This window comes from Martes martes (genome assembly GCF_963455335.1).
Source record: "Martes martes genome assembly, chromosome: 7".
NCBI lineage: Eukaryota > Metazoa > Chordata > Mammalia > Carnivora > Mustelidae > Martes > Martes martes.
In genome coordinates, this window is record NC_137894.1 from 93,251,009 (window position 1) to 93,277,458 (window position 26,450).

General features: G+C 35.9%; 1 pseudogene across 1 annotated transcript; it reads right to left on the reverse strand.

The window, feature by feature from the left end:
* Positions 1-17,395: 17,395 nt before the first annotated feature.
* LOC308346705 (10 kDa heat shock protein, mitochondrial-like) lies at positions 17,396-17,811 on the reverse strand (annotated as a pseudogene). The gene has a single exon. The product of its transcript is annotated as a 10 kDa heat shock protein, mitochondrial-like (transcript).
* Positions 17,812-26,450: the final 8,639 nt, after the last annotated feature.

A 26,450-nucleotide genomic window follows, 5' to 3' on the forward strand; every position in this document is an offset into this window, starting at 1 on the left:
TTAAAAGACATACTTTTTCTTTTTAATGGGAATTTTATCATATTCCATATGCAAGAAGATTGCCAAAGTATAAATTATCGAATCTATAGTGTTGTGTTGCAGAATAAACTGCTAAAGAAGCATGATTAGCTAATTGAGTCTAATGACTCTGAAAACATAACACCTCCTCCAAACAGGGAGTATTAGGAAAGGATCCTTTTTTTTTCCTTTTTTCTTTTTTCTTTTCTTTCTTTTTTTTCTTTCTTTTGGCCACTTCTGCCTTACTTGGTAAGGAGGGCTTAATGTTTTCCCTAAAACTAATTCTTTGTTTGCTTAACAAGCTGATACCTGCTGGTAAAATGGCTTTACTTCAAGTGATAAATTATCTTAATTAACTTTAATTGTTTGCAGACAATTTTATGCAAATAGAGACATTTAAGAAATAGAAGCATAAAGATTTAATAGTCAAGAGCCTGAGGAGAAATAAAATTTTCCATTCTTTTTGAAATTTAAAATTGATGATAGTGTTGAATGTAACTATTAAAGAATGGAGTGAGAAAAAGAAAGAAATTGGTAATTTCCATGACTAGGGATCCAAACTTTGGATATTGAAGAAAATAAAAGAAAACATACATAGCTTACTGTTTGGTATGTGTCTGTATTCTGAAACAGTTTTCATTTGGATAAATCAACATTTCTGTCTAGGTATGGTTTTTTGAACATTTTGTTTTCTGGAATTGTGGCTAAACTTAGTTTATATTAGAAATTGAAAGTCCATTAGAAAAGTGGGTTGTCTGGGTGGCTCAGTTCCTTAAACATTTGACTCTTGATTTCAGCTCAGGTCGTGATCTTAGGGTTGTGGGATGGAGCCCCACATTGGGCTCTTCAATGTGTGTGGAACCTGCTTGGGATTCTCTCTCTCTCTCTCTCTTTCTCCCCCTCTGCTCCTTCCCTCTTCTGTCTCCCCACCCCCCCAAAAAAAGGAAGGAAGGAAGGAAGGTGTAGGAAGGAAGGATGGGCGGAAGGAAGAAGGGAAGGAAGAAAGGAAGGAAGGAAGGAGAAATCCATTAGAAGTGAGTTCATGGGCGCCTGGGTGGTTCAGTGGGTTAAGCCTCTGCCTTCGGCTCAGGTCATGGTCTCAGGGTTCTGAGATCCAGACCCTCATCGGGCTTTCTGCTCAGCACAGAGCCTGCTTCTCCCTCTCTCTCTGCCTGCCTCTCTGCCTACTTGTGCTCTCTCTCTCTCTCTCTGTCAAATAAATAAATAAAATCTTAAAAAAAAAAAAAAAAAGGCGAGTTCATGACACCCTGCTACCAGGTTGCATTCTTTAGAGAGTTTAGTTATAGTCATTTCCTAAGGTCAATGCATTTCTTTTCCATATATTTAAAATTATAATTGATAGTGTCAATTAGTGAAAATACCATGTTTAGACAAACTGCTTTTTATTTTATTTTATATGAAAGTTTTTATCTCTTTAACCTCGAAAATTTATTTATCTCATTCATAACGGAAGTTCATGGTTGATTTTAAAAGGGTGTAAGGCAAAATATAGTATTTGGTGTTTTTTAAAAAATCATTAAGGAAAAATAATTTGTATAAGGCACTATATATGTATAAGACATTCTTCAAAATATAAACATGGATAAGAGTATTTAGGTAGAATCCTGAAAGATCTACATAAAAGGAATCTCTTTTTGGTCCTTCCTGGATTTATTTCTTAAATTATCAAAATGCATTTTTTAACTTAATGGTACTAACCATAATGTGTAATAGACCTTAGTTGTTTCATCTGCCTTTCTTCCTGAGAGGAGCTACTTTTGTCTTTTGCTTTGACCTTTTGTTTCAAATGGGAATCACACTCTTAAGTCCCTGCCTCCTTTATCAGAGTGATTGACATATAGGTGAACATCTGACCCATGAGGGCCACAGTTCCTCATTTTTTTCTCATCAGTTCTGGGAATAGGTCCATTATACTTGTTGAAAAGTTGTGAGAGTAACAGTTTAGAAGCCACTAGTATATACATGTGTGAAGAAAGCCAGTCTGCAATAGATGATAATGAACCTGTGATAAAGCAGCAGCAATTAGTTGAAAAAAAAAGAGGAAATATATTGACAATAAACATGTTACTAGTTTTAGCATTTGAAGGCCAGCACCATACTCTTTCCTTCAATGTGATTGTTTGAGTCAAAATTCATTTTTTTGTGTTATCTGAATCGAAGATTAAGTTTAGCTGAAGGCTAAACTTCACCCTTTTTATGTATAATATAAAATCATTATTTTAGATATTTATATTATATAACTATATGACTCAAAGTCAGGAAATAATAACTGCTATGAGGAAAACAGTAGCAGGGAAAAGAGAGTGGCTGGAATGGGTCTATTTTAGTATGGTGAAGAACGGACTTTTTGAGGGGGTGACATGTATGAAGTGAAGTTAGTATGAATATTAAGGAGGTAAAAGGAACAGTATGCAGGGGTGCCTAGCTGGCTCAGTAGGCACAGCATATCACTTGATCTCAGGGTTATGAGTTCAAGCCCGATGTTGAGCATGGAGCCTACTTTAAAAAAAAAAAAAAAAGAAAGAAAGAAAAAGGAACAGCATGTGGCAAGGCCTTGAGGTGGGAATTCACCTGGTATTCTAAAGAAGTTGCCTGAGGGTTAGAGCAGGGATTAGCAGGAGAGTGGGAACTGTGGTAAAGTCAGAGACACCGGGATTAGTCTGAGCAGAATGTTTAGAAACCTTTGGAGAGCTTTGAGAGACAGATGAAATGATCTAAATTTTGTATTTTAAAGTCCACTAAAGCTGCTCCATGGAAAACTGTCAGTAGTCAGACAATTGATCCCTTGCTAGGGTACCCACATTTAGTGACTGATGAACATTGGAACAAAGAGGGCCATTTCGCTCAACCCATCTTTGTCATTCATCTTCAGAACTTCCAGTTCCATTTCCTTCTCTTCCCTTCTACAGGTTTTGATCCCAAGAGGGGATCCTAAAATAGCTGAGAGTAGGCATGGATGTATGGACACTTTTGCATAATGGTCATCTTCTTCAACCTTCCTATATAATCGGATATTGGTAAAACCTGCCTCCTTGGAATTACTTTTCTATTTTGGCCACCATGCCACTCTACTCTTTTTTTTAAGATTTTATTTATTCACTTGATAGACAGAGATCATGAGTAGGCAGAGAGGCAGGCAGAGAGAGGAGGAAGCAGGCTCCCCGCAGAGCAGAGAGCCTGATGCGGGGCTCAATCCCAGGACCCTGAGATCATGACCTGAGCCGAAGGCAGAGGCTTAAACCACTGAGCCACCCAGGTGCCCCCCACTCTACTCTTGATGTTCCTTGTTTCCTAGGTCTCTAGTCTCCTATTGGTGCAAGACTTCTTCTGATAAGCCCCTAAATGTGGTCATTCCATAATGTGTGTTCACTGACATCATATTACTGTTTTTCACTCATCTTCTCAGTGACTTCACACATTACCATTTTCCTACCATGTACTTCAGACTGAACCCTGCAGGTTGAATCCCCTGGGACGAAGACTCTGAGGTGAAGATTAGTATGCAGGAGGGTTTTTAGGGAGTGAGAATAAACCAGAACTGAGAATAACTAATGTAAGCCATAACTAAGAATAGGCCATGGCAGGGATGAGTTTTCTTTTTGCTGAAGGCTATTTACATGGAGCAGAGAAATGTGCTACAAATAGTATATTTGTATGTTGCTATATCTTTTTAAAGGTCATTAATGGCATTCCTGTGGAAAAAAAATGGGATAATGAACCAGAAGCAAGTGTAATTATATAAATTTGTATTTGGATGCCTGTGTCTAAGGGTATCAAGCCAATGTGCTTGAAGCCTGTTTCCTGTTCACTGACTTTCTTTAAGATTTAGATGAAAATATCAAATGAATCCTTATGAAATTTTTAGATGACATGAAACCAGGAGGTTTAAAAAATATCCTGGGTGACAGAATTAGGTTCCTTAAAGGTCTTAACAGGCTGAAATAGTGGACCAAATCCAATTAGATAAAGTTAAATTGTGACACATGTTAGGTCCTGTATTTGTATCCTCAAATCAACTACTTAGGTATAGTATAAGGAAGTCTGGATTTAACAACAGAATATGCAAAAAGGACCAGAGGCAGTAGATCATGATTCTGATTACACATTGCAATCACCTGGGTGGAATTTTAAATATTCCAGTGCACAGGACCCTCCGAAATTCATATTAATTGGCCTGGGGTAAGGACCAAACATGAGAATTTTATAAAAGCTTTTGAGGTGATTCATTTGTGCAGCCAAGTTTTATAACCATGAATTTTAGACTACTGTGATTAGCTGTTTGATACCACTACCTCTTCTTGGGGGGTAAAAAAAAAAGAAGTGCTGCAGTAATCTAAAGAGAAGGAACACAGGATGTCATTGTTAGTAGCATGGGCTTTGGCATAAAGTAAAAGTGGTTCTAGTCCCAGCTCTACTTCTTTCAAAGATGTGTGGCCTTAATCTCTCTTGACCTGAATTTTCTCTTCAAGGTGACAATAATAGTGCCTAATTCTCCCATCCAAGTACTAACCAGACCTGACCTAATAGTGCCTAATTCTTAGAGGTGTTGTGAGCACTGAATAAGATTTTGCATGTAGAATGCTTGGTATGAGGCTTGGCATATAGTTAATGCTCAAAAATGTTAGCAGATGTCATTGTTGAGCTGTAGTAATAGAATTATCAAATTTAGAATGTTTAAATCAGTTTGCTCTTCTCTGGCCTGGGTAAAATATAATAGGATTTAATTTCTAAGTATTAATCTTCAGGAAACATAAGCCGTCTGGTTTCAGCTCTGGTCATGGGTGAGCAAACTAAATATATATAAAGGACATTCAAAATCATCAGTGGTGTTAGCAAAACAAAAAACTGTTATTTTTAAATCAAAGTCCTGTGGTGAGGATCAAAGTTGAGATTATTTTGTACAAATCAGAAAAATGAAATTAGGACAAATGAGCAGAGACTAATGTGGAGGGATAGACCAACAGTCAGAATCTCTTCCTCAACATGTACTAAAGGCCTCATCACAGACTGGACTGCATGTCGAGGAGGGCTTCTGGTGACCTTTGAGTTCACTGGTGATCTCTCATTAAACATCTTTTCTGTCAGTCTTTCATTTCTTCAACTATTCCAACTCATCCGTTACTCTGCTGAAAGTTGAATCTTCTTTACTAAGTGAAGCATGGATCATGGATCTCTTTAGTACATCCGAATCCCTCTGTAGCTGTTACACACTGAATTAATACAAAGTCCTCTGCCTGGTATTTAAAGTCTTCTAGCACATGCTTCCAAGCTATTATTCTAGTCTCTTCTAGTCTCAGCTACTGCCACTCTGTTTCATCCACTTAAAAGACCCAGTTGTACCTCCTCCAATATTTTTGGGCTTACATGACTTTGTGCTGTCAGCCACATTCATTCCAAGCCTACACTGGAATGCTTTATCAATGAACAGCTCTTAGGTGTTGTAATTTTAATAAAAACTGCAAAGTATTTTTCCCCCGGATGAACATTTTTTGCTTTTACAGAGCTAAATATAGGTTTTAGTACCTAGGTTAGATTTCTTACCTGGTAAATTATGTATTTGAATTCTAACCTTGCAGCCTTTAGTCAGCAGCCTCGAACCCACACAGCAGAGACAGAATCACCATATGAACCACTACAGCTTTATCGATGAGCCCACGTTCAGCCTCACATTCTTCCTCAAGACAGTGTTTCAGCTTTGCCCTCTATATTATGATTGGCACAATTGTTGGAATCATTTTCCTATTCGTGCAGGTGATCTTTAACATTTTAAAGGACTAAGATCTTCATGAACCCACAAATTTGTAAAAGGCATCAAAACACATTTTCAAAATTTATATATGGACATAATATTACCTATCTCACAATATAATTATTGAGAGGGAGTGAATGCTTCTTCCCTGTTCTTGATTCCTTCAATGTGAAGGGATCCTTATTAATTTAACAGTCCTAGCTCCTCTCTGCCTTGTACAGAGGCACTGAAATCACTATAAGGTTGGTTAACTCAGGAATATTAAACTGATGTTGTTCTGTTCAGGTTCTTTTGCAATTAGGAATGGGCTGCCCACCGGATACATTGACCTACCCCACCCCTCCCTTGTAATGGATGGTGATGGCTAGGCTCAGTGCTGCTGTCTCAGTGGCTAAAATGGCCTCATCTGTGATTAGGAAGCCCATTGGCCTTTCACCTAAGCTATACACTTGAACTCTCTATTTTATTAGGAAGAAAGATTGTATTTTGAGAATTTTTTACCTTTGTCTTAAGTCGCATTTTTTTTTTTTTCAGAACTGAGGTAGGGAGCAGTGAGTTTCTTAAGTATTGGTTCCTCCTCAGAGACCCCCAATGATTGTGAAGTCAGATCAGGTGTATTAAAAAAGAATAACGGGGAAAGTTTTGAGGCGTAAAAGTTGGGTTGTCTGCACATCCATTTTCTGTCCTCTAAAGAAGTCTCTGCTAAAATGCATAGAACTTTTCTAATCTCTGCCTCATAATTGTTAGCATTTTACCAATCCCTTCCACTCTAAACTTTATATATTTGTAGAACATAATCCCACTACTTATTAATCAAAATAATAAGATGTTAAAAGAATAATACTTTAATGCATCAAGTGAGGATAGCATTCCAGGTACAGATTCTTTCTCTCTTTTTTTTTTTATTAATACAGTCTGAGGTTTTATAGAAAAATGGAGCACAAAATACAGAGAGTTCCTATATACCCTCTCAAATGCCTCCTCCCCAATATCCTCTATTATTATTATTATTTTGCACTAATACTGTATATTTGTTATAGTTGATGAACCAATATTAATACAATTTTTTAAATTAAAGTCCATAGTTTATATTAGGGTTCATTCTCAAATACCTTATGGGTGTTGACAAATGTATAATGACCTGTATCCACCATTATAGTATTATACAGAATAGTTTTACTGCCCTAAAATCCTTCCTTCCCTCTAAACACCGTCTCCATAATTTTAACTTTTCCAGAATGTATTATTCAAAGAATTGAAATAATACAGTATGCAGCCCTTTCTGATAGGCTCCTTTTACTTAGTGATATGTATTTAAAGTTCTTCCATGTCTTTTCATGGGTTGATATCTTAGCTGAAGAATATTCCATTCTATGGATGTACCATAGTTTGTTTATACATTTACACATTGAAGGACATCCTGGTTGCTTCCAAGTTTAGCAATTACAAATAAAGCTGCTAAAAACCTTCATGTGCAGGTTTTTCTTTAGATATAAGTTTTCAACTCATTTGGATAAGCATCAAGGAACATGTGATAACAGTATGTTTAGCTTTATAAGAAATGGCCAAACTGGGGCACCTAGGTGGCTCAGTCAGTTAAGTGGCTGCCTTAAGCTCAGGTCATGATCCCAGGGTCCTGTGATGGAGCCCTACTTTGGGTTCCCCACTAAGCAGAGAGTCTGCTTCTCCCTCTCCCTCTGCCCTCCCCACCACTCTCATGTTCTCTCTTTTTCTCAAATAAATAAATGAAGTATTTTTTTAAAAATGGCCAAACTATCTTCTAAACTGGTTGTACATTTTGCATTCCCACCGACAATGAATGAAAGTTCCTATGGCTCCATATCCTTGCTAGCATTTGATGTTGTCAGTGTTGTAGATTTTAGCCGTTCTCAGAGGTATATGCTGGTACCTCATTACTGTTTTAATTTGCATTTCCATAATGATACATGATGTTTGGCATCTTTTTATATTTCATTTGCCATTTTTATGTCTTCTTTGGTGAGATGTCTTCAACTCTTTTGACCATTTTTAAATTATTTTCTTATTGTTGAGTTTTAAGGGTTCTTTATATATTTTAGATACTAGTCCTTTATCAAATGGATGTTTTGTGAGTATTTTCTCTATGGATTGTCTTCTCATTCTTTAACAGTGTTTTTCACAGAAAAGTTTTTAATTTAAGTCAAGCCCAATGTGTCCGTTTTTAATTTCATGGATTATCCTTTTGGTATTGTATCTAAAACATTATCAAACTCAAGGTCACCTAGATATCTCCTGTGTTATCTTTTAGAAATTTTGTAGTTTTGCATTGTACTTTTAGACCTATAATCTCTCTCCAGCTAATTTTTGTGAAAGGTGTAAAGTCTGTCTCTATATTCTTTTTTTTTTTTTTTGTATGCGGATGTTTCATTGTTCTGACACCATTTATTGAAAAGACAGCATAGCTTTTTATACCGATGATTTCTTTCAGAGAAAATTCTCTTTCCTCTCACCACTGCACATTTGACAGGTTTCACTATCCGATACCCAGACTGTAACCAAGAAATGCCCAGCAGTTGATGCTTTATTGGTGATATGACAGGTCGATATATGACACCAGTGATTTTTAAACTAGGTTATTTATTTGGATCAGTTTTATAGATTGTATAAAACTTATTGTCTGACACTCACATTGGCTCTGGCTACTTATTCACTGTTTAGTCAAATCTTGTAATACAATTTCTATGTAGAATTCCTGCCAAAAGATCACATCAAGAGCAAAAACATTGACTTTCTGCTGCCATCATGACATTGATTGGCATTCAAATTAAGGAATATACCAAGGAATTGAGGTCACAGGTCTCATTTTGAGAAGAGAAGAGTCCTAATCAGTGTTTTTCAATGGACATTCAGTGGAGTAACTGTGTGATAATCAACTAAGATAGCTGTTAAAAAATGCAGATTCATGGACTACACAAAGACCTAGTGAAATCTAGTCTGTGGAAGGTGCTTTTCTCTCTTAACTTTGCTTAGACATTTTCCAAATATCTTTTGAACTGAGAACCAGGGAAGTAACCCTGGTTGAAGGCCGAATTTTCCCAGGGTACCAGGTAAAATGGAACCACCTATTGTGGTATTCAAGTGGCAGAATTCCAAACAAATATGTTCAGTGAAAGAAGTATGTTTGAATATTTGCCTTGTTTGTGTGCTGAGGGGAGGGCATCTTTGTCTAAATGTCTCTCATGCATTTCACATTTAACTTTTCTGAAGATGGGCATATTATCTTTGCACCAAATCTATGCCTACTGCAGTTTCTGTCTTGGTAATTAACATAAACACTCAGGTGCTCAAACCAAAAACCTGAAAGTGATTTTACAGTTTTATGCAGTTGCTTGTATCACCCCTAATTATCACTTAACTATGTCCATTCTCCTCCAATCACTTCCCAATGCTTTAGGTTAGGCCTTCATCATTTTATCACTTGTTTTACTATAATGGCTCCCTAATCCCTTCATTCTCAATCCACCTTTCACACTGATTGTTGTTATAATATGCTTTATACCATCCACATCTGCTGGTGTCATTAACCTGATTGAAATATTACAATTTAGACTCATCAGCATGGCAGAAATGTCTTCATGATTTAGCGTTAACTATTCTCTTCAGCTTTACCTTCAATTACTCTTCCAGATTTACACTGTGTTTCAGCCACCATTAATTACTTATATTTCTTTGAATATTTTCATTCATCTTGGTCTGCAGTATCCATCCTCTTTCTTTTCCTGGCTGAAGATTCAACTCCCCCATAAAGCCTTCGTTGATAGACATTGCCCTCTCTGTATTTAACAGTGCCATCAGAGCACCTCCTAGCACTTGCCACATTTAATTGCAGTTGTTTATTTAGTTGTTTCACCCCTTCATCAAATGGAACTCCTAGGGGCACCTGGGTGGCTCAGCTGGTTAAGTGTCAGCTTTGGTTCAGGTCTTGATCCCAGAATCTCTGGGCCTCCCAGGATCTGCTCATCAGGGAGCCTGCTTCTCCCTCTTCCTCTGCCTGCTGCTCTCTCTGCCTGTGCACACACACACACACACACACACTCTCTCTCTCTCTCTCTCTGTCAAATAAATAAAAATGGAACAATGGAGCTCCTAATGAAGCAGGAGAGGTAGGTTCTTGTCTCACAGAGTCGAAGAATGACTCTCACGGACAAAGGAGAGTGAGTAAAGCCATAGAAGTTTAGTGAGTGAAGATATAGAAAAAACTCTCAAGAGTGAGAGGGGTCCCCACAGGGTTGCCACTGAGGGCTTTAGGGTTGGTCTTTTATAGAAAGCTAACCAGGTAATTTAAATCCTTTTAGCCTCTCTCTATTGCCATTGAGCAAGGACTAGTGTTAACACCTTCAATGGCTTACTTCCTTTTTAAGGGTCTGGTTATTCCTTGTTTGGTCACAGGTGATTATCATAAAAAAAGACACCCACCCAACATGGCTAGGGAAGGGTGGTCCGGTTTGTTCCCTTCACATTTTTGGGATTTCTGTGAGCCTGATCAATAGTCCCCTATCTATCTCTCCCTACCTAGTCCTGACTGTCCCTTACTCACTAGAAGACTGAATTTTTTGTACAAGTTTTCTTATATATGGTTGTATAAAAACTTTATTCCTTGCTGAAACATACACCCAGGACTTCAATTTCCAACAATGTGGAAGTTCATGAACTTGAGGGGAAAGCCTATACAAATGCAGAAGAAATAAATAAAATATTGGAAAAATACAACATTTTAAATAAATTGATGTGCGCACAGAAAGGGACGCAGTATATACACAGTCCAAAATGGGAATAGACCTATGAAAGAAAGCAGGAATATCAAACTGATTTTGCACCTCCACTGGAGGGAAAATGTGTTGGAGCTGGGGTTCTTAATCCACAACACTGAAGTCTTAATTTCAATGCCTATGGAGACAAAATGAGGCTGTGGCCTTGGGAGGTGTTGATTAGTTAATCATAATCTATGAGTGGCTATAAACTTGGCAAAAATTTGGACTACAAATTGTGTTTTCTGGCACAGAAAGACAAAAAGAACACTTGTGTCTTAACTAACTCACAGGTTAAAAAAAAAAAAAATTTAGTCATCTCTAATTATTTAAAACCATATACTTAACTTGCTGTAGGTTTGGGGTGAAATTTACATTACACATATTGTTCAGCAACCTGCAAGCTGAGAAGTTATACAAAATTGGTCCTAGGCCAGTAAAATGCTCCAAAACCTAACAGAAGCAAACTTGAGCACCTGGGAAGGACATGCTCTGAACTAGGCAGAATGGGTTTCTCACAGACTAAAGACAAATCCACAATTCAAATTTAAGGAGCAATCCAAAATTAAAGACCATAAAAATCAGTAATCAAGAATTGGTGAGGGGCAGCTATAGCAAAGCAGAATTAGACTACTCTAAGAGCTATGAAATAAATATGTTTTAAGTTATAAAAAATATCATTTGAAACAATAATAAGAGTCCATGATAAAAATAGAAGTATTTGAAACAACGGAATATTCTCCTAGAAGTAAAAAATAGTCACTGAAATAAAATAAGGTGGCCTGAGTTGCTCGGTCAGTTAAGTGTCAGACTTCAGTTCAGGTCATGATCTCAGAGATTGGGCCTTGTGTTAGGCTTCATGCTTAGTGGGGAATCTGTCCCTCTGCCCCTCCCCTCACTTGTGCTCTCTCTCTCAAATAAAATAAAATAAAACCACAATCAATGAGTTTAAGAGCATAATAAATACAACTGAAGTAGAAATTCACGAATGAAAGTATAACTCTGAGAATCTTCTTATAAATAATACCTAACTTAAAAGTGTGCAGAAGCACAGAGATAAGTAGTTTGTATTAGAGACATTAAGGTCAAGCTTGTGTTGGTCAGACAATGTCCTAAGAAAGACATTTTAGCTACCTCTTTTTTAAGTATGAGTTCACTTGGTGAACAAGGGCAATAGAACCATTAGGGGCAAGAGAATGGAATGGGCACATGCATAGAGGTACAGAGGCTTAGATGGAAAAGATGAAAAAAGAATGTCAGGGATATGGAAGATAGAGTGTGAAAGTCCATCATATATCTAGTAGAAATTCAAAAAGAAAACAGTATAGAAAAGATTATTTGAAAAGATCACAGCATCAGATTCAAGAATTAAAGTCAACTTCAAAGTAGACACATGGCAATAAATGCACACATAGGTACATTTTAGGGAAACTGCAAAACATCAAAGATAAAGAGATCTGAAAAGTAACTAGAGGAAAAAAGATGACCCACAATGCAATGACAATCTGAATGCAGACTTCTCAATAGCAAAATTAGATGACAGAGGAAATAGAATTTCAAAATATTGGTAATATCAAAGGATAGATAATAAAATACTTGTCAAAATAGAATGTTATATTTGATTAAAATATTGTTCCAGAAAAAGTGCAAATTAGACATGGGTGGAGATGGAGGGTGCTTACTTTTAATTGACCCGCACTTCATGCCTTTCTTAAGCAGAACGTATCTTAGGGTCATGAATCTTAGGGTCAATGAATGGCTCTTCTATGCCAGGCACAGTTATAGGCATTTGGGACATATCAATAAACAAACCAAACACACCTTCCATCCTGAAGCTCTCATCCTAGTAGTAGGAGACAGACAATAAAAAATTAGCTATAATTTAATAATAGATATGATAAAAGGTAATAAATGGTATGGAAAAAAAGAGAGTGAATAAAGTTGATGGGAGCTATGAGGGTAGTGGGAGGGAGTATATTCCAATATTAATATGATCAGGATAGGCCCCAGTTAAGTGAAAGTTTAAGGTGAGAAAAAGGTCAACAAAATCATTATCTGGGAGAAGAGTGTTAACAGTCAGAGGAATAGGCAATAGAAAAGCCCTACATTGAGATCATAACTGGCATCTTCCAGGAACAGTGAGAAGGCTGGGATGGCTGGAGCAAGTCAGTAAGGCGATGAAAGAGAGGACATTGCAGAGTTTTAGAAATGGACTTTTTTTTTTTTTTTTTTTTTAAGATTTTATTTATTTATTTGTCAGAGAGAGTGAGCACAGGCAGACAGAGAGACAGGCAGAGGCAGAGGGAGAAGCAGGCTCCCTGCCGAGCAAGGAGCCCGATGCGGGACTCGATCCCAGGACGCCGGGATCATGACCTGAGCCGAAGGCAGCCGCTTAACCAACTGAGCCACCCAGGCGTCCCTGCAGAGTTTTAAAAAGAAGAATGATATGATCTGACTTTTGTGTTTAAAATATCACTCTGATTGCCATGTTGATGATGGACTGAAAGGGGCAAAGGAGACAGGAAGACTAAGAGGTGATTGCAATACTCAGGCCAAGACATGATGAATGGATTGGACCAGAGTGAACTTCTATTGCTAATCAAAGTGTCTGTGGTTGATAGATTATATGATGAATTAAAAAAAAGAATAAATTCCTTAAAAATATACCATTTCTAAGTGTAGAGAAATGCATCCCTAATATATTATGTTAGATTCAGAAAACTTTAATTATAAATACAAAATAGATAATGCACATTTAAATAATTCTACCAACAGGATGGCATTAAGCATTTTATATATGTAGTCTTGAATAGAAAATTTAAAAAAAAAAGTGTTCTAAAGAGGTTTTCAGCATTCTTTTTCAGTTAAGATGTTACCACATAAAATGTATGCTAAGTCTGAATAAGTCTAGAAATTAGGAAGATTATTTGATTTATGGATGTGTACCTGGAAAACATTTCTCAGTTCTGGTTTACCATGTTTCTTCATTTCCTCACAATATTCATAAACATTTCAGAGAGTCAAGGAGTCAAAGGTAGAGTAGAGGTGACCATACATATTTAATGATTAAACAAGTAATTGTGTGACATATGGTCATCAACCCAAGTACTTTCACATCAATGAGCTCATGTGATGCTCATGAAATTTGTATGAAAAAGGTTGAGCAGATACCAGTTTTATCCCCAAATTACAGAGGAGATACTGAGATTCAGAGAGGAAAGTAATTTTTCTTAACTCTTACCACTAGGAATACATCATGAAATGGAACTTAAATCAGATTTCTGGACTTCTGAACTTGATTTTCTGCCTCTGTTCTGCAGCTCTGATTAGACTTGGCCATCAAGTCCCAACATGGTTGAGGGTCAGAGTTGAGTACTGGAAACAACCATGTCCACAAAGTTTGTTGTTACAGCCATTGTCATGGTAGCTGATTCTTCACCCCTCAACACCCCTCCCTGCACACACATGCACACACACACGCACATACACACACACACACAACTAAAGCCTTATAAAATAAGGGAAGCTGTGGCCAAGAGCACCAACATGTGATAAATATACAAGATTTTCGTTTGTGCAACTTTGCTCTTTCTTTTTTTTTTTTTTTTTAAGAGGAATTTGTGTAGATGAACATCCATTATTACTCTGTAGCTGAGAGTAATTATGTTTTGGGCTCTGCATCATTAAATCTTATTGCCTATGCTGGGGCCCCACTTTAAATTCACTAATTCCCTCCTCAAAACATAAAAATTGAATTCAATGAAAATCCATTTAAATTTGTTTAGGTATTCTCAATCCTGGCTTCCCTGAGTACAGTGTTTGCAAAGGCTAACCTGAGTATGCATGTGAACTTTAATCACTGAAATTCTACATTACTTGTGAAACTAAATTGTGAAAGGTGTGACCCAGTTTGTTTGGGGATCTGGTTACATACTATCAAGTTGATTGGCTCTGTAGAATTGGAATGTAAATTTACTTAGATTTGGTTGAATTAAACATCTTTTTAACTTGGGTTTGTCTATACTAGTTTTAGGCTGAAGGCCTGGGATAAAGATTTCTTAAAACTAAGTTATTTTATAAATAAGTTTTCCCTAACATCAGTTTGTTTTCCACATTCCAAAGAAAACTAACAGGAGAACTAAAATTACCTTATGATGTAAAAACTATTAAACCTGTATGTGCTTGCTCTGAAAGGCAAAACACTGATCAGGATTATAGATGCATATGCAATGTTTATCTGATATTGACATTCAACTGTATTTAAGACATTGCTGTTATGTAGAATTATACTAAAATTAAAAATCTGACTTGAAAATCTGTGTTCATTTTAGCAGCCCAAAGTATAGTCGCTCCCAATTTCTGCCCAAATACCTATAATGGAATAGAAAAATGTGACTTTACCACACTGAAAATTAGCTTTAAAAAAGCTATGCAAGTAAGCACTTCGATCAATGCTTTGTACTCGTAAGGTCTTTGCACATTCGACTGCTTCTGGTTGTATTTCTACTCTACATGTTATTCATCTGGGTAATCTCTACTCTTGCTTCAAATTTCCGATTGAAGGGAGATTTCCTTAGGAATGTATTTTCTGACCCTACCTGTCACCACATTTCCTGCCTTGGTGTGCTTTATGAAACATTTATTCAAAGTACTTACTTTACTAATTTAAAATTCATTAATATGATTACTTGGTTAATGACTATACCGTACTATAAACTCAGTAAATAATTTTATTTTTTTAAAGATTTTATACATTTCTTTATTTGAGGGAGAGTTAGAATGAGAGAGCACAACCAGGGGGAGCAGCAGAGAAAGAGGGAGAAGCAGGCTCCCCACTGAGCAGGGAACCCACCATGGGACTCATTCCCAGGACCCCAAGATCAATGACCTGAGCCGAAGGCAGATTCTTAACTGACTGAGCCACCCAGGCACCCCAAGAATTGCATTTTTTAATCACCATCATTTCCCTAGCACAGAAAATGTCTGGCATAAAATAGTTTCTCAGCAAACTCCTGAGAAATGAATGACTGAGTGAATTGTCACATAGTAAGAACTGAATAAATGGTGGTCAGCATAGTATTTTTTCTTCTCTAACTTAATACTATGCTAACTTATGGTTTCTGAAATTTCAGATGGGCGTAGTTTTCATGTGATCACTACATGCTTATACATTAACCATATGTGACTACTCCCTAATGGATCTAGCATAACAGTGTGAAAACCATGTCTAGCTGAACCTGGAATAAGTCAAATGTTTCATAAATCCAGTAAAGGCTTAGGGGAATGGATATACAAAAACCATGAAACAGAATGAGGAAAATTTCTACAGGAACCCAAGCTTAATTTCTAAAAAGTGCCCATTTTGATGGATATACCTGGGATGACTATTTACCTCAAGCTATACCAAATACAGATTTGGACAACCATAATTTTACTGTGCTATTATCATATTTTTGTTGGGCCTGAGTGTTGCTGTCTTTCACAAGTTTCCCCTTTCAGTGCCTTTTTTTTTTTTTTTTTAATAGCCCTTCAGATTCGATAACATCCAGAATACTATAAGGCCTTAGGTAGAGATGAGCTATCAGGATTGTGCTTCTTTATGAGAGGTTAAATTCCCCAAGCAAGCTCTGGTAGTGGAACATATTGAACCAGAGGAGCAAAGTGTTTTAGACATTGTATGTTTTCAGGTACTCAGCTCAAAGTATCAAAATGCAATAGGATAAGTTACTTATAAATTCAGCAGAAGAGAACCAGATGAATATCGAAAAGCAAGTACTGAACTGAAAACTTGTCAGCACCCAAATGGATAGCTAAAAAGGATGAAGACTAACTGTACACCCCACTTGAGCTTAAACACAGAATATAAATTGATCTAACTCCCTTGAGAATGAGTTAAGAGGGGAAGAAGAGAAAGAAAAGGAGCAAGAAGAATAGAAGGAGGATATATATGTACATGCATGTGTCTGTAGATACATACATACACAATTTATAGCTATAATACAATACTGCTGAACCAGATAAAGGGAAAATCATGTATATGAAAGAGGAAGACATAGTTTCAATATTTTTTTAAGAAACCTGAAGAAAATCTCAGAAAATACACTTATTATCCACTGTCTACAGCCATTCCAGCTATGAAATAGGAAATCCTAAGTCATGAGAAGAGTAAATTCAGAAATAAAAATATCATGAGATTAAATTGAGAAGTGGATGACCCAAGAAAAGATAAAAAAATAAAAATGTAGCAGCAAAGTGAAAATCCACAATGATGACTCTAAGGAAAGAACTGTTGCTATGAAGCATCAGAGTTGCAAAGACCAAACTTGAGAGACACTCTTAGATGCAGTAGAAAAGGCTGAAGAGAAAAAACAATGACAAAGAATATGATCAATATGGAGAGAAAAGCTTCTTGATTCATTTTTAAAAATAACTGTGTACTTGAGAACCATAAAATTGAACAGAGGAAATGATAATACCCAGTATTAAAGAGAGTAATCATAAGCTGAAAAAAGATCTGATCATCAAGATTGAAAAGCTCATCTTGCTCTAGGCAAAAATCAATGAAAAGAGAGCCACGAATTAGATATGTTTGACAAATATTTGGATTATAAGGGTAGAGAATAAAATTCATTGGCTTTAGAGTGAAAAAAAATTACTGAGGATAGAAGTTAGATTGGTCTCACATATCCTCTCTTTGTTTTTATTTTAGTTTGGATACCATTGGTTTATTTAAAAAGAGAGACTTGAAAATTATTTACATGAAAGATTTCACAACTTCACTGAAATAGTCAGGTTCACTTCATGCCATTTCAATAATGATTTATTTGTCTACATACTTCCTGAAAATGTCACTGACTCTAAATAAGAAATAATCCATGCCATCTAGAACTACTTTGGTTCTTCCATATTCAGAGGGAACTTTATCTCCAACTTTCACACTAACTGGTTGAATTTCTCCACCCTTTCCTTTAGAGCTAGATCCACCAGCTTTTACTGTTGTTACTTGCAATACTTTTCCTTGAGATTTTTCTGGAAGCATAATGCTTCATTTGGTTACAGTTTTGGCTGCATCCCTTTCCACTAAATGTGGTCAAAGAGGGGAAGAAACATTCTAAATGCCTGTCCTGCTGTGACTTTGGCTGATACAATTCCTACACTGCCCTGGAGCTGCCATGGCCACAAGGAGATCCTTAGTCCAGTCCTAGGGCCAGGTGAATGTGGGAAAAGCTCATACATCCTCTCTTTTAAGCTAATGACCAGGGGCACCTGGGTGGCTCAGTGGGTTAAACCCCTGCCTTCAGCTTAGGTCATGATCTCAGGGTTCTGGGATCAAGCCCTGCATTGGGCTCTCTGCTCAGCAGGGAGCTTGCTTCCCCCTCTCTCTATCTGCCTCTCTACCTACTTGTGATCTCTCTCTCTCTCTGTCAAATAGATAAATAAAATCTTAAAACAAACAAAAAAACTAATGCCAGAAAATCATGGAATGCGTATATAATTTTGTCCTAAAATTATTTTACACAGAAAACTTGTCTTTCATGTGAATGCAACAGATATTCTCAGAAATGCAAGAACATATAAAATATACTAGCTGTTTAAAAAATTACTTGAAAATGTATTCAAACTGAGTGAGAGCTTGATCTTAGAGTGAAAGAATGGGAACTTTGCTGTGTTGCTTTCTTCTAATTCCTTAACTACATGGAGGGAACTTGAAAGGTGAAATTTTTAATGTTTTGAAAAAATATGAAATGTGTTTTTTTGAAAAATAATTGGCTAAATAATATTATGATGAATCTCCTAAATTAGAAACAGGACATCTTCCTTCTACAACAGTGTATATAAGCAATATAAATGCAAAAATAACATAAAAAGAGCAAAGAAGGAAATGAAGATGAAGCTAGAGTGAGTGATAATCTGGTTGTTCATAGTCTTATATGTAGTGGCGACTTTTATGCAATCAGCTTGAACAAAGGAGACCTGAGTAGGGTAGAAGGGCCCACAGTGGCCCCCTGGCTGAATAGAAACAAACCTATTAGGTGACCCACCTAAAAATATCCATAAGCCCTAACTGACCAATGGGTTATTTACACCCCGACACAGGCACCAAAAAAAGGAAAATTCCATAGTTCTCATACCTCCTTGCCTTCCCCCTAAACTACAGCTCCCCCAGCTCCCACTACCTTGTGGCAGTATTTCCCTTACTACCCTGCTCACTGCTCCCTTGTGGTGTATTCAGTAAACTTCTATCTCCTTTTTTCTATCTTGACTGAATTCTTTCACTGCCTGCACTGCTGGCCTTCACCCAATCAGATTGCCCCACATTTGGTGACCCCCCATCTGACTGGGAGACCCCAAGTTATAGGATAGGGTAACAAATTTGGCCTACAGAGTAAGAGAAAAGAATTAAAGGAGAGAAGTAAAGAAACATAAGACACAAATATCATAAAATAATTTAAATAAAATTAATTAATTAATTAATCAAAAATAAATAAATAAGCAGGATAAATAAATAAATTATAAATATAAATAAATATATAAATAAACAATAAATAAATATTGATATTCATTATTAATAATAATAATAAATAAAATAATAAATAATAAATGAATAAATAAATAGTAATAAATAAAATAACATAAATAATAAAATAAAATAAATAAAATAAAAATTAAAAAATAAAATAAATTGAGAAAGACTGAAGATAAAATTATGAAAATGTAAATGAATTTAAACCCTTTTTTAAAAGTTAAATAATATGTAACATAAAATAACAAGTTTTAATATCATAGTAACTTTGAGGAATCCATATAAAATGGTACACAAAGATTAAACATTAAAAATTGGTAAAAGCATATTAAGTAAGTACAAAAGTGAAACCAAATATAAAAGGACTCAGGCATTAAGTACGACTGAATATAATTCAAGGAAACAAAATTAAATATGATAAAAGACTCCATTTACATTGTCATAGATGTTACAAGAATTTGGAATAATCATTAACCCTTTGTCCTGAATAATTAAACATCAACATATTAAGCAAAATATTATAGGATTAATACACAGAAATAATTGTGGGAGACTTTACTATACCTCTTCATTTATTCATTTTTAAGATTTTATTTATTTATTTGACAGAGAGGTAGAGGACAAGCAGGAGGAGCAACAGCAGGCAGAAGGGGAGGGAGAAGCAGACCCCCTGCTGAGCAGGGAGTCCAACATGGGGCTCCATCCCAGGACCCTGGGACCATGACCTGAGCCGAAGGCCAACACTTAACCAACTGAGCTACCTGGGCACCCCTATACCTCTTTATTTTTTAAATTTAAAGTAGAGAAAAATAAATGAAGGTAGAGAGTTTGTACAATGTAATTACTGAGGTTAAGTAAGATTAAATCAAAATTCATAAGCAGCTATTGGAGACTGACTTTTCTATGTTTACCATTAACAAACTTATTGTATGCCAGGATATTTATGTGACTGGAAGAAAGTGCGAAAGGAAGAAATGAGGCAGATGTTGGTAGACAGGTAGGCAAGAATCTGGTCATTTATTGACTATGTCGGGGTAGCAAGTTTGTATGTAATTTTAATGACAATGGAAGACATAAAAGGGTTTCAGAGAGTTTTGAAACAATCCTAGTTAATTTTTTTTTTTAAGTTACTTCACAGCAATGAATTAAAGAGAACAAGCAGTAGTCTGAGGGATAAATAACTTGGTCTTATATATTAGCAGTGGCACTTACATATAGAGGCCACTTTTACACAACATTAGTTCAGAAGTGGTCTGATTCATAAACTATTTGAAGGTAGCATTAACTGAATTGGATGTTTAGTATAAAGAAGAGAGAAAAGCAAAAATATCGTGCAAGATTTGGCTATAGTAACTCACTGAATAGTGTTGCCATTTATTGAGAATGAATTTCTTAGGATGAATGGATTTTACTAAGAGGGAACGAAAGCATGGGAAATAAAGGATCAGTTTATATATAATAAATTCAAGGTACATCTAGACTTCCAAGAGCAGGACAAGTAGGCAAATAAATATGCAAGTGGAATTCAGGGGAAAGTTTTGGGTATCATCAGCAGATACTTATAACCACAAGAATGGGTAAGCTTAGTGAGAAAGAAAATCTAACAAGAGGAGGAAAGTAAATATAAAGACAAGTCTTGGAGCACTCCAACATTAAGTTTGAGAAGTGGATGAGGTATCTAGCAAAGAAGGTTTAAGAATCATTAGAACAGCAAGAACAAATTAGATCAATTTTTTTTTTTTTTTGTCACTCAAGCTAAAAATATATGTATTTCAAGAAGAAGGATGAATCACATATGTAAATGTTGCTGACAGGTACAAAGTAAGAGGAGGACTAAGAACTGACCATTGGATTTAGCAATGTATATGTTTAATAATCTTGATGTAAACATGTTTGTTGGATTTATAGGAATAGAAGTCTAATTGGAACAGAGTTAGAATAATAGAGAGGAGAAAGAAAGGTGACATTGAGTATAGATAACTCTTTTGAGAATGTTAGGTAATGTGACAGAAGTTAAAGTGACTATGGAGTCATGGGCAGCATTTTCTTCAATTGAAAGGTATGACGGCATGTTTGAAAGCTTATGGAAATGATCCAGAGAGGAATGATCTGATGAAATAGAGGAAGGAGGAGCTATTTTCAAGAAAGATTTCTCAGATAGGTAAAATGAGTGCACAAATAGGAAGATTTTAATGGAATACTAGCTGTCTATCCATTGTCCCAGAAGGGAATTCAGAGTAATATGGGAACACATGAAGGTAAGTTTGGCAGTGAGAGAATGTGGATATTTTCTTCTGATAGGTTATTATTTTTTCTCCCATGAAATAAGTGCTTAGGGCATTGTTGAGGATAACAAATAGAAAGGATTAGTAGAAGCTTTAAAGGATTATTACTGAAGTTGTCACCTTTTAGAGTGGAGAAGTGAATTAAATAGAGATATTATTAGGATGTTGGTTAGTCTCTAGGGCCCTCTTGAGGTTTGTAAGCTTATATTGAAAGTGAGACTTAACAGCTTTGTCGCTTGTTATTTCATAGCCAAATTCAATTACTTTAGTGGAAACACAGTATAGATAAAGAACTGGTTATCTTTAAGGTTGGAGGTACAAATTTTACAAGTGTGGTAGGCTGAATAACACCTCTGCCCCCAAAGATGTCCATGTCCTAATCTCTGGAACCTATGAATGCTACTCTATATGGCAAAAGGAATTTTGCACATATGATTAAACTAAAAAGAGGATTTTGCACAAATGAGATGGGGGGATTATTTCAGATTACCCAAATGTGCCTGATGTAATCACAGGATTCCTTATGAGAGAGAGAGTCGGGAGATCAGAGTGGGGAGAAGGCAATGTGAAGATGCAAGCAGAGGTTGGAGTGATGCAGCTAGGAGCCAAGGAAACACGTGTCTAGGAGCTGGAACAGGCAAAGAACGGATTTTCCCCTGGAACCTCCAGCAGGAATCAGCTCTACTTGATTTCAGACCTATAGCACCACCTGTAGATTTCTGATCTCCAGAACTGTAAGAGAATAAATTTGTGTTGTTGTTAGTCACTAAGTTTGTAGCAATTTGCTGTTGGAGCAATAGGAAACTGATGAGCCAAATGATTTCAGTGAAGGAAGAGAGGGGCAAGGGAGTTGAGGTATGCTGCACCAGAATGATCTTAATGATATCAAGGAGGGAAATAAGAACATGGGGCGCTGATGAACATGGGGAGTGGTAAAGCCTGTAGAAAAAACAAAACTAAAAAATACAGGAAGAGGAAAGAAAGGAAAAGAGAAAAGAAGAATAAGCTTATGTATTTTTCTTCAGGTATAGGTAAAAGATAAAGGATACCATTAAAATAAACACAGCAGGGGCACCTGGGTGGCTCAGTCGGTTTCGTGTTTGATTCTTGGTTTCTGCTGAGGTCATGATCTCAGGGTTGTGAGATCGAGCCCCACATCAGGGTCTGTGCTCAGCGCGAGTCTGCTTGAATTTTTCTCTCTCTCTTTCCCTCGCCTTCCTCCCTTTCTCTCTCTCTCACTAAAATAAATAAATAAAATCTTTTAAAAAATTAAATAAGTAAAATAGACACGTCAGAGAGTAAAAAGATAACAAAATAGAGGGCCATGGGCATAAAGATAGAACACAAAAATATAAACATTTTTTTAATTATGAAAAGCACTAAAAAACAGAAGACAAAGGATATATGCCACATAAAGAAGGGATAGCAAGTATAATACACATCATAATTATAACAAAATGTATGACAGGGTTAAACATCTTAATCATATATCATATTCAAAATATACCAAAATACACCTAAAATAGTGATATAGGAAGGCTAAGCCTAAGAATGGACAAAGGCAATATTTTGTTTTATTAACCACAAGAAAGGGATTACAATCCTAATGTCAAAGTAGAATCCAAACCACAAATTATTAAAGATCACATAAAGGGCACTTTCTAATGCTAAAAGATATCGTTTATAATGAGGGTAGAATAGTCACAAACACATCAATTCCCTTTAAAAAATAGAAACTGCAGGAGTTGCAAAGATAAATGGGTAAATACATTATCAGTAAAAGGATGTCATTCACTACTCTCAAAATAAGACATTTCGATATATATGTATAAATTCTATGTGATTTCACAAATTTGGAATCCTGCAAGATCTTATCAATATATCAACTGTGAATTTTTATGATTACATTTTCTACTTGACATGCCAAATTAAGTTCACTATTTAAACAGATACCTGATTTGCCTCGGCCTGTTAACGGTGTAGGAAATGTCTATCAATCATCAAAATAAGGTAATTGATCTACATGTTGACTTTTGCCTCAAATAATTAAATTATTAATACTGATTAATCTTAGTTTTCAGATAGCATAAAATATCTCATGGGAAAACCTGAGATAAACACATCAATTAGCTTAAAAGAGAGGAGTAGCCAGTTTAGATTCACATCATTCTTCAGGATATTGACACACAACCTTTTTTAATAGCTCCTCACACTCCTCTTTCTATCCAACCTTGAATCATACTGTGCACTGATCCAAAATGACATTTCAAAGCCTTTTGCTCCATCAGTACCCTTCTCTCTGTCATGTCTGAGGCTTACAAGAAATACTGTCAGACATTCTGAGAACTATCTATTACCAGGCAGTCACATGAATGCAGAATCAGATAATTTAAATCATGTACATGCTGAACAAAAAGTAATCCATTTGGGGAATGGGAGGTTAAAAAAAAAAAAAGTGACGCCAGTTCTGATAAAGTCCATAGCAGTAAATCCTACATTTTCCTATTGGATGAAATAATATATTAGATACTTACAAAGACTCTATTTTTTCCTAGTCATACAGAAAAATTAAGTTATTCTGAATGATAATTTTAAGGCAACAGTACTATGATAGAATCCTCCAAAACATAAAAATTGGACAAGAGACCTCTTTATTCATCTTTAAGGGATTTCTCATGAACATTTCCAAAATAATTTCAGCTTATATAGAAATGAAACTGTATATTGACATGTGTATTGTTATTCTCTATATAATCCCATTTATGACCTTTTTCAACAGTAAAAAAGATCACTGAACTACCTTTCTTTTTTCTTTTATTTCTCTCTAGCTTTGGCCATTTTTTCATTAATTTTCTCTCCCTTTCTCCCTGCAGTTCACTGTCTCTAATCAGACCCAGTTTCTCTAACTGTATGTCTTCTTTATCCCACTTAACTGGTCTCTGAGCAAGTGCTATGTATTTGTGCTTCTGTACTTCAGCTTCCTTAGTTCCCTATACCTGGGTACCTTTATCTACTCTTATTTTTGATATTATAAATTCTCACAATCTCTCAGATCCCATCTTCTTTTAAAGCAACTGTAGCTAATGATTATCTCTCCTCCATCTGCCCTCCTAAGGTACTCATTTCCTACCTTTTTTTATGGACGGTTTCTTTTGTTTCTTATTGTTTTATATCGGTGCATTTTCTGTCCCCACATAGAGAAATGGGGCAATTTTGTACATATTCTCAAAAGTTGGATTAAATGTTCAGTAGATTTTTTTTTTAACGTCATGATGCCCAATAATTCTGCCATAGTGCCATAAGTGAAATATATCTATGGTAATTAATCTTACGGCATAATTTTAATAGAATCCAAGATATCATTGATCTCTGACTTGAGGAAAAAGATTGGTTAAGCAGCATTCTCTCTGTCTCTCTTTTTTTAAAGATTTTATTTATTTATTTGTAGATAGAGAGCACAAGCAGGGGGAACAGCAGAGGGAGAGGTAGAAGAAGGTTCCCAGTTAAGCAAGGAGTTCAGTGAAGGACTCAGTCCCAGGATCCTGGGATCATGACCTGAGCTGAAGGCAGATGCTTAACTGACTGAGCCACCCAGGAGTCCCTGGTTAAGTAGTATTTTTTTAAAAATGTATGGCAAAGAAATCTGTCTGCAGCATGCTTCTGATATTTGAGAACTGTTGTGTCCCTAGGGAAAAAAAATTAACCAATTCATACAAAAGTGAAAAAAAATTTCCTTATTTTTCCCTTGCTGGATGCATTCATTTCTTGGAACAGTTTCTCAATATTCCAATACACCTTCCAGGGGCACTGAAATTAAATCTTCAATATGCTGGTCAACCTTTAAGCCCTACCTAACATAAACATAGAACAACACGAGATGCAATTGATGGTATTATAAAGTCATAGCTGGGATACTCTGGAATGATATAGGCCAGTAAAATTTTTGAGTTTACAAACAAAAAATAGTTTTATCTGCCTATAGGCCATCTATATGTACTGTTAAGATTATTGAGTTGGAGAGGAGGCTAATAAGAAGGCATAGTGATTGTGTGGATCACTTTTATTTTGTTTTATTTGTTTGTTTGTTTGTTTTTGCTATTCTTAGTTTGCCATTCTTCTTTGGATTGTGTTATGAAAGACTGGCCACACCTTTGCTGTTCAGGCACCTCCACTGTGCTCACAAGGTAGCTGCCGTAGGTTCACATCTAGAGAAGCAGTAGCGGCATTATTTTACTATTCATCCTATTGCCTATTGTGTTATTCTAGTGAAGGGTACTGTATTTCCTTCTGAGGGGGAGAAAAAAAGCAGAAGCTGCTTCTTACTGTCCCAAGTCAAGATTCCATTTCCTGCCACATATTTAGATATTAGATTCTGTAATATTTATGATGCTACTTTGTAACATGACTGTAATCATCCCAACTGTATAAGATTTAAAAAAAAACCCACTATTACGCAAAAAAACAATAAATATACATGAACATTAGTTATAATCTATTTATCTAATAAGTACACTTTTAAAGTTTTGTGCTAGAAATTATGACAAAATTAACAATCTAGCATGGGTGTTAGGAAAAAGTGTGAATAAGTAACACTTATTCAAGGTAAAATATGTGTCCCACAGAAGACATAGAGCAATTAGTACTTAAACTATGGTTGTAATAGTGAGAACTGAAAGAAACTGGTGGCTTTTCTAAAGGACAGATTGAGAAAGGAGATGAGTCAAGCTGCTAAGAGAGTAGATCTTAAATGTTCTCACCACACACACACACACACACACACACATGCACACACACATGCACACACCACAAATGCTGATTATGGGAGGTAATGGAAGTGTTAACTAACTGTATTATGGTAGTTATTTTAGAATACATACATTAACAAATCATCACATTGTATACCTTCAACTTATACAGTGTTACCTGTCAATTATAGCTCAATAAAACTGGAAAAAAATTTTGGAAGAAAAAGCAAATGGTGATACTAATAGAAAGTTCTGTTTGAACAGGTATTTCCCCCAAGAAGATTTATAGATACCAAATCAGCTCTTGAAATGCTTAGTGTC